Source organism: Alligator mississippiensis, chromosome 1 (genome assembly GCF_030867095.1).
Source record: "Alligator mississippiensis isolate rAllMis1 chromosome 1, rAllMis1, whole genome shotgun sequence".
In the NCBI taxonomy this organism is placed as follows: Eukaryota; Metazoa; Chordata; order Crocodylia; family Alligatoridae; genus Alligator; species Alligator mississippiensis.
In genome coordinates, this window is record NC_081824.1 from 264193898 (window position 1) to 264202862 (window position 8965).

The 8965-nt window shown below is 44.2% G+C and overlaps 1 long non-coding RNA gene across 1 annotated transcript; it reads left to right on the forward strand.

Moving 5' to 3' along the window:
• The first annotated feature begins 463 nt into the window (after positions 1–463).
• Positions 464–8443, forward strand: LOC109280322 (uncharacterized). The gene is made up of 3 exons (XR_002086602.2): positions 464–578; positions 5165–5329; positions 5952–8443. It is a non-coding gene; the product is annotated as an uncharacterized LOC109280322 (long non-coding RNA).
• Positions 8444–8965: the final 522 nt, after the last annotated feature.

An 8965-nucleotide genomic window follows, 5' to 3' on the forward strand; every position in this document is an offset into this window, starting at 1 on the left:
GCCATTCCCACTCATTGCCTCTGCACCTTTCACTTCACTACCCAGTCCTCATCATTTAATTCTTCCCCTTGCAGCTTCATGTTTCCACCCTCACCAACCCCTCTCTCCAGCCTGCTCCCACCTAGAGCAGGGATAGAAGCCTGTCCTGGCTCACCAGACTTCTAGTGGCAACTCACAGCTATAGCTTCCAGTCAGGCTGCTGCTTGCCACCCTTCTAGTGGCAAGTCATAGTTCTGCAAGCTGGGGATGGTCAGAGAATGTTTTTAGCCTGAATGTGTATGTAGCAGGACACTAAGGTGCCTGCTACTGAGAGAGCGCGGAAGACTCCTCAGGTGCTGGTTCCCAAGGCAATGAGAGCCAGCAAACAACCCACACCTTCCAGAGGTCAGCTGGCTATAAGAGGCAAGACCTGGCTTGTATGAGGAGGAGGGGAGTTGAGATTAGAGGTAGTTGTTGACTGGTATCTAAGATAGTAGGAGTTTCTTACCAACAGGGAAGGATGAGGAAACTCCTGGCCAGAAGAGAGAGAACCTGAATGTCAGAGCAGCATTGGTCACCGTGGTAGGAGAGAAAACCTGGTAGGCCTGAGCCTAGTTATAGCTGGAGGCTTATGTTTGTGTTGTAGGCCTGGGGCTTGTGTTTATGTTGTTGTTTGTGTTTGCAGTTTGTTTAACACTGGTGGTTTGGGTGAGGCTATAAGGGGATGGAGGAGGCCTCATAGGGGGCTCACGATAGAGTGAGGACCCCAGCCCTAGTGAGGGCATGGAGTTTGGGGGTACAGACCCCAGCTCCACAGAAGAGCCCCTGGTGAGAGGGGGTGGCACTGCAGAGGGAAGGGCCCCTGGTGAGAAGTGTGGTGCATAGAGAAGGCCTGCAAGGTCTAGACACACCAGATACCCGGAGCAGGAGAACTGTGGCCAAGTGGAGGAAAAATAGCCTCCCTACAAAAAAAACATATTATCAAAGTCGTGGTGGGCAAGAATAGGAGGGTGCAAATCTGAAGCTCGGCACAGTAGAGGAGGTGGCAAGGGCTAGCATGGCGACCCTGCCGTCCCTCCTGTTACAGTGTAACTACTCTAAATTTGAGCTAAACACTAACACCCATCAACATTTGAGAAACTCGGTGTCATGTGTAACGAGGCCCTAAAAAAACTGCTTAGCTATTGACCTTAACAATTAAAATTATACTTCATTACTTACAACTTCATACAGATCATCTTCAATTAGCTCTCCAATTTATAAGTTGGGAGATATCAGACTCGGGCATATAATCTTTTTTTATCAATAGAATTCTATGTCTTACTTTAAACAAGGCCAAGAAAGCTAATGGTTCTTTCTAGCCTTAAACTTCTGCATATAAACATCTGGATTCCTATAGCTGTACATTTCATTTGTCATGTGTAGGTTACACCAGAATGATATTCATTTGTTATATTCCATTGTCAATTCTATTACTGGCTCATCATGCATCTCTAGCTTGTATACTTTGTTTAATTTTCATAACATTGTTACATTAAAAATGTCATTGGCTCTTTATTTAAGTATACATCTTCCCCTCAGTGACGCTAGTACTAATGCCAAGATCATATGCAATGACTGTGGGAAATCACATGATCGGGGGAAATCACATTTGTCATGAGTTAATCATGCCCTTATTTCTATAGAGAATGGTGAATGTATTGAGTTAGAATGGTTGGAAAATGTTAACGTTTGGGAGACTGTAAAACAATGGATAGTGACATTATTTCTACTGTCAATATAATTGAACGTTACGTGGTGCATAGTTAAGTGAGCAAAAATAATTTTACATTTGTGTCAGAGATCATCTTCTCTTGGCCTTCACCCCAGTCTTTCCCTTGTTTGTGTCTATTTAAGTGCCATTCTAGTTCCTTTCTGACTTTCCTTTACAAATACAACACATACCAGAGAGTGCTGACACCTTGGAAGCAGCTGGCTCAGCTTAAGAACAATTAGGCAGTAAAAATAAGAGTTAATGGTTTAATTCTGAAAGGCCTGATAGGGCTTGGACTGCAGAGTCTGAGGTCAATTGGACTGGAAGAGGACTAGATCAGAGGCACTCAATCTTTTGGCCCCATAGGCCAGATTAGTGGCATAGTAAACTGGTTTGCTGGCCAGATCAGACTCCACATATCCTCAGCAGAACCATCAAAATTTGGGATCAAGGCTCAGGCCCTGGACCCAAGAGCCCTACACCAAACCTGCCTAGCCCCAAATTCTGGTTTATGGCTTGAAATGTGCATGCTTTCTCTCAAGTAAGCAGTGGATGAACCTTTAATTTCATGAGAGAGAGAGAGAGAACCTGTGACTTTGTTTGGTGTGGTGTTTTGTTTGTTTGTTTGTTTTTAAGTAAAAGCCAATTGCATACTTAATCTCCAATGACTCCTACTACAACAAATGAATGCCAAAATATAGTGATGTCTGCAAGATATACTTCAAAAGATAACTTGCAAAATGGGATGGGAAGGCAAAACATTCAATTAGGACCAATTATCCTAGAATCCAGCAAAACTAGAATAGTTCATAGTTTGATCCAACATCTATTGCATTTACTTTGATGGATACTGCATCAAGTGTTTAGAAAGGTGAAAATAATATCAACAGAAGCTGAGAGATCAAAGAGGAAAAGCATAAAATCAGTATCACTTCCTATTTTATCTCCAAGACCCCAGTCGCACAAAGGCACTCACTGAATTGAGAACCCTTAATAGTTAGTATGAGTAGCATTAACTTCAAGGATGCACAAAAGCAATAGTAACTACATCTCTAACATGCATCTTCTTCCTGAACATCCAATGCTAAATTCTCTCTTCCTGGAAATGGATACAGATTTTTATTTATCCATTTTTCTTTTTTAATTACTTAAGGGCAGTTTTGTCTATATATGCAAGCAGAGAATTTGCCTCTATTTTTTTCCCCAGTATTTGCCTGCAACCTATTCAGCTATAAAAGTCAAATAGCATATGCTTTAGGTCCTAGCATCACAAAAAAATATTTTACAACCTGAAGGTTCAGTTCCAATTATGACCAATTTAAGTAGCACAAAAAAGCTTTACTATTAAATGTTATACACCCTCAGGACAAATAGTTTACCTCTTTCTGTCAAGTGCAATTATTGTGTCAAGTTTTCTGCAGTTCTCTGCAATTTCTCTCCAGCAGGCCAAACAATTTGGGCCTCTGGTCATACTGGAAAAAAAAAAATCCTTTCATATGATTACTGATAATGCCCTCTCATAAGAACAGCTGAGGGTTTTCTGTTTCTCAATCCATGTAAAATAAGGAAAGGAAAAAGAATAACAGGCTCCCTGTGGATTCACAAACCCCCAGGGCTGGGATATTTTAGCTGCATCCTGCTGCTACCAGGACGCAACTGGGATGCTACAGGGACCCAGAATCTGCAGCTCTGTGACTGTGGGTCTTGGCAGCTGTGGGGTACTGCCAGGACACCGAGTCTACAGCTGCTGGAGCTAACAGCTGCTAGGCAAGGTCCATTCCTGCAGCTGGGAGCCCACAGCTGACGGGGTACACAGCCACAGGGGAGGCACTCTACATGTGCAAATTAAAGCTTGATACCAACCAGCTATAAAGTTAGTCACATTTTCAAGGCCTAATTTTATAGTTGGTTGGAGCTTTTTATCATGTGATAAGTAGATTGCACATGTACCTGTTCTCAAGGTAATTGTGCAATTAACCAGTTCATTGCACAATACTTGTAGTGTTTAAAAGGGGGTCATTTAACAACAAACTTTTTTATAACATGGCCTAATTTCCATCTAGTTGTATTTTAAGAGGAGAAAAAGAATACTAGAGGGGAAAAAAACCCCAGAAAACATGTTGTTTTTTGATGTAATGGCTTATTCTTGAGCCTACAAATGTTGATCTCTAGAGAATGCCTAGGTATTAACACTGCTTCCAAGCCTTTACATTTAACCTTATCTCTTGGGTACAGAGATTGCTTATGAGGTGCACTTTTTGAAGGCACACAGATTAAGAAGTTCACAGTCACTGCTAGATTTTTGTATTTCTGTTGGAACTTGTTTACTGTAACAAACATGCTGTGTTTACACAATGCTTTTGCTAAGGAAGTGAGTAACTTTAATAACGTATTTCACAAGAGTTCATATTATGCCAAAAGAACTTAAGGTTGTGATTGCTGATAACTGTTTTGCTTAAACAATTCCATTTTGGAAAAAAAAAATGTCAATCAAATGTTGTGACTTTTTGTAAGTAGCATGTTAATTGTATAGCTATATAGCCCTCCCCTCCCCATTTCCCTACCTCTGTTTCATCATTTGAAGCCAGTGTTACCAATCTCATTCCCTTTCTAACATTCTTGACCTTAAACAACATTCTTACCCACCAGTCAATTTCACTGTGAGGTTCTATCCAGTCACACTAATATAAGTCTATAGTATAAACTGTCTGAAGCTGAACTGCTATAATTAAACTTCAGGAATGTTTTAAAACATTCCTCCTCTAGTTTATTGTAAAATCTAAACTTTGGGCCTATATTACACAGTCATATTTTGTCTATTGGGCAGCAAAAACTCTCAATTCAATCTGTTCTTTCTAAATGAATCTTTCCTATTCTGTTTTTATCACATGCAATAGGTACATACATACACACGTTCATACACTCACATTGGCTTTAGCTTCTTTTGTAGATAAAACATTACTCTTAAGCAGTATAAAAGAGATCTGTCCCACTGTGTGAGGGTAAGATTGTCTTATTTTTGCATAACAATACTGAAAAAGTCTGTATAGTTGTCAAATCTCTAACAACATTGTTTCAGGGAGGTCTAACAAAGTACCCCATTCATAGGTGGGATTTTCAAATTGGAGGGAAGGGATAAAAGATGAATATCCTATCAAATTATCTAATAAATAAGAAAACCAGATGCCCACTTATGACAGAATGGTTTAAGATACTAGTGGAATCAGTTTGAAGGTTTCAGAAATACCTATTTACACTATCAGTGTTGTGTTTGTTTTGTTTTTTTTTTTTTTTTTGATGAATAGACATTCCAGTATTAGGTATGTGGAAATTAATGAAAATTAAACTTTCAGCTAAGGATGATGATGAAAGATAGTAAGCAAGCTGTAAATTGTGTCCATGTTAATCAAAATTATATGTCATTACAATCAGGTAAAATACTGCTCATCACTTGATTAAGTGCAACCCGATTAAGTATGTGAATGAACAGGGTCAGCAAAGAAGGGAAGCAATTTGCAGGCAGTTGCTGGGAGCAAGAGGAGGATGGGGAAGAGGAAGAGAAGCCAGGCACCAAGAACCAGATCCTGCTCTGGGAAGGTAAGTGATCTAGGGCTGCCTGTGCCTTTGGTTTGCTGAGTGTTTGGTGGGCTGTGTGTTTTGGGCCTGTGCTTTGAGAAGCTGGCAGTGTTGCTAGCTAATTGATTGCTGCCTGTGCCTAACAAAATTCCCAACTAAAGGGCAGAGCCAGTCCAGGCCCAGCAGGTTATAAGAAGAGACTCCTTGAAAAACTTGGGGCAGCAAACAAGGGAAGCAATTTTCAGGCAGTTTGCAAGTCAGTGGGGGAGCCTTTACACTTGGTGAGAGGAAGCAGGAAAAAAGGAACCCTTTCAGGAGCAAGGCTAGTAACAGGCAACACCAAAAGTAACAGCAACAGTAAACAGGCTAGCTTACAGGTGAGCTTGGCTTGGAAGAAGAGCAGTAAGAGAGCAGAGGCTAATTAAAAGACCCAGCGAAAAAGATGGAGGATATTACAGTGCCAGAGCCACTGCCTCTGCTTGCACCTGTAAGGTGTCTGTCCAGGCAGGACCACTTGCCATTGAGGCTTCCACCCAGGTCCAGGTTTGGTGCTATGGAGACTGTGGCTTGCAGGTTCCTTCCAGTGACAGCCAGGTGGGGGAGTGTCTGTGATACTAGTGGTGCCTCCTGTGGTGTCTCTCAGGGAACAGGCAAGAGAGCTACAGGAGGAGGTGGTGAGGCTCCAAGGCATCCTCTGCCATGAAGAGTTCAGTTGATTTGATGCTAGAAGAGACCTCCAAGACTGTAGAGGAAAAACTGCTGAAGGCAGTGCTAGAGAAGAGAGAAGATGTAAACTCTGAGGAAGGTTGAAGCTGGAAGCTTATGACCTTCTGACCAGCAAGCAGCAATCTTCATCTCCACCTGCAGAAGTTCACCTGAAGGACAGACATGGAGCCCTAGCAACAAAGGGGGAGGAGCACGTTTCATTTGTGGAGGAGGACAGGACAGTACTCCACAAGGCTTTGAAGGATCTCATAAACAAACTGAGTAGCTGTGACATAGATGATTACATGGTCAGGTGGGTACCAAATTGGCTTAAGGGTTACACCCAGAGAGTGGTGGTGAATGGGTTGGTATCGACCTGGAGAGATGTGGGCAGTGGCGTCTCCCAGGGCTCAGTCCTTGGACCTGTGCTATTCAATGTCTTCATCAGCGACTTGGATGAGGGCATAGAGAGCACTCTGTCCAAATTTGCAGATAACACAAAATTATGGGGTACAGTTAACACTAGTGGGAAGGGATTGAATCCAGCCAGACCTGGATAGGTTGGAAAAGTGGGCAGAAAAGAATTGGATGCAGTTCAACAAAAACAATTGCAAAGTGCTACATCTAGGGAGAAGAAATCACCAGCACACCTAATAGGCTAGGGGATGACCTTCTCATCAGCACAAGGGTGCAAAGGGATATCAGAGTCATAGTTGATTCCAAAATGTATACGAGCCATCAATGTGACAAGGTAATCATTAAAGCTAACCACACTTTATCATGCATTAGCAGGTGCAGCAAGAACGGGTCCAGGGATGTGATACTTCTCCTCTGTGTAGCATTGGTCAGGCCACAGTTGAAGTACTGCAGCCAGTTCTGGGTGCCGCACTTCAAGAAGAATGTGGATAACCTTGAGAGGGTAGAGGAAGGCTACTCGTATGGTTAGGGGCCTGCAGGTAAGGCCCTATGAGAAGAGACTGAGGGACCTGGAGCTCTTCGGCCTCCGTTAGAGAAGGCTGAGAGGGGATCTTGTGGCTGTTTACAAATTTATCAGGGGTGGGCAGCAAGAAATTGGAGATGCTTTGTATACCATGGCACCCCCTGGAATAACCAGGAACAACGGCCACAAACTGACAGAGCAAACTTAAGTTGGACATCAGGCGGAACTTCTTTATGGTGAGGGTTGCCAGAATCTGGAATGGGCTTCTGAAGGGGGTTGGGTTCTCCCTTACCTTGAGGAACTTTAAGAGGAAACTGGACAAGCAACTAGCTGGGGTCATATGACCCCAGCGCTCTTTCCTGCCCAGGGCAGGGGGGGTGGACTCAATGATTTATTGAGCTCCCTTCCAACCCTAACAACTATAAAACTGTAAGACTACCACCGCCAAGAAGCAATGATGAGTGGTGGTGGTTGGAGACCCTGTTCCATGGGGAACACAGGCATCCATCTGCTAGCCTGACATGTGGTCTTGGGAGGTCTGCTGTTTGCCTGGAGCATGGATCCGAGATATCTGTGCCCTTGACTACTACCGCATGCTGCTTATACATGTGGGCATCAGTGATACTTCAGGGAGAGACCCTGAGCAGATCAAAAGTGACTACAGGTGGAAGGGTGAAGGAGATGGGCGCTCAGGTGGTATCTGTCTTGATCCTTCCATTCAAGGGGAAGGCCCTGGGCAGGACTGGGTGTATCCTGCAGATGATTGAAGGCTGTGTAGATGGTGTTGCCAGCAGGCTTCTTTGACCCTGGGATGATGTTCCAAGTGTCATGACCCAAAGGTCTGATTTTGTGTGTGTGCTTCGCCACTCGAATGATCCCCGTGGGTTTACAGCTTCATTGCATGGAGGAGTTCTGCTGCGCAGAGAACCCGCGTGCAAAGGAGTGTTCCCGCCACTTTGCAGCTGTCTTTGCAGGGTGCATTTCCCTTTGCAACACAAAAATGCACGGTGCAAAGAGTTCCCGCTCGCCGTATGCAAATTCATGCCCCGCAATTGGCTAGTGCTAAATTATTCACACGTGGCAGCTAGTGATTGGCCTGCTAGCCGTATAAGAGGCTTGACCAGTTTCCGCCCAAGCCGAAGAGGACTCCGCATCCATCTCGTGGGGACTCTGGGTGTGCGCGGCAGGGTAATAGAAACCCTGTGTGTTGCCCAGAGGAGTTTGGCAGCCTGATCCACCGCCCACCTCTTCCCATCTTCCACCGGAGCCTACTAGAAGATGTAACGATGAGTTTTATGCGTGCTTGTCCTGGACATCCGGAGTTTTGTCTACGTGGAGCCTAGCAAACTCCACGTGATTGCTAGGCTCCATGTAGACAAAACACGAACAAACTCCACGTGTGTTCGTGTTTTCTATTGTAACCGCAACTCAAGCAAGTTCTCAGCCTGCACCGGGACCATCTCGGTGTAAGTAAACAATCTTAAAATCAACCGTTAAGTGTCTGTGCCTAATTCTAGCTCGGCGACCTCCCTCTCTGACCCGGCCTGCCTGGGCTGCCGGCCACAGCCCACGAGCAGAGCGACGAAAAGGGCCCGGGGCCTGACCCGGCCCGCACACCAACAAGAAGAATTGATAGGAAGAGATGGGATCCATATGATGAAGAGAGGGAAGAGTATCTTTGCAGACAGGTTCTCTAAACTAGTAAGGAGGGCTTTAAACTAGGTTCACTGGGGAATAGAAACCAAGCTCTGAGGTAACTGGGGAAGTAGGTGAGCTGGAAGAAGTGCAAGCAGGAAGGGGCAACAGGGGAGGCATTCTCATTCTTCCTGAGAAATCAGGGCTATCAGCTAGTTACCTTGGGTGTCTGTACATGAATGGATGGAGCCTAGGAAACAAGCAGGAAGAATTGGAAGCCCTCACACAGTTACAGAACGATGATACGATTGGAATAAGATAGACTTGGTGGGATAACTCACATCACTGAAGCACATTCATGGATGGGTATAAACTGT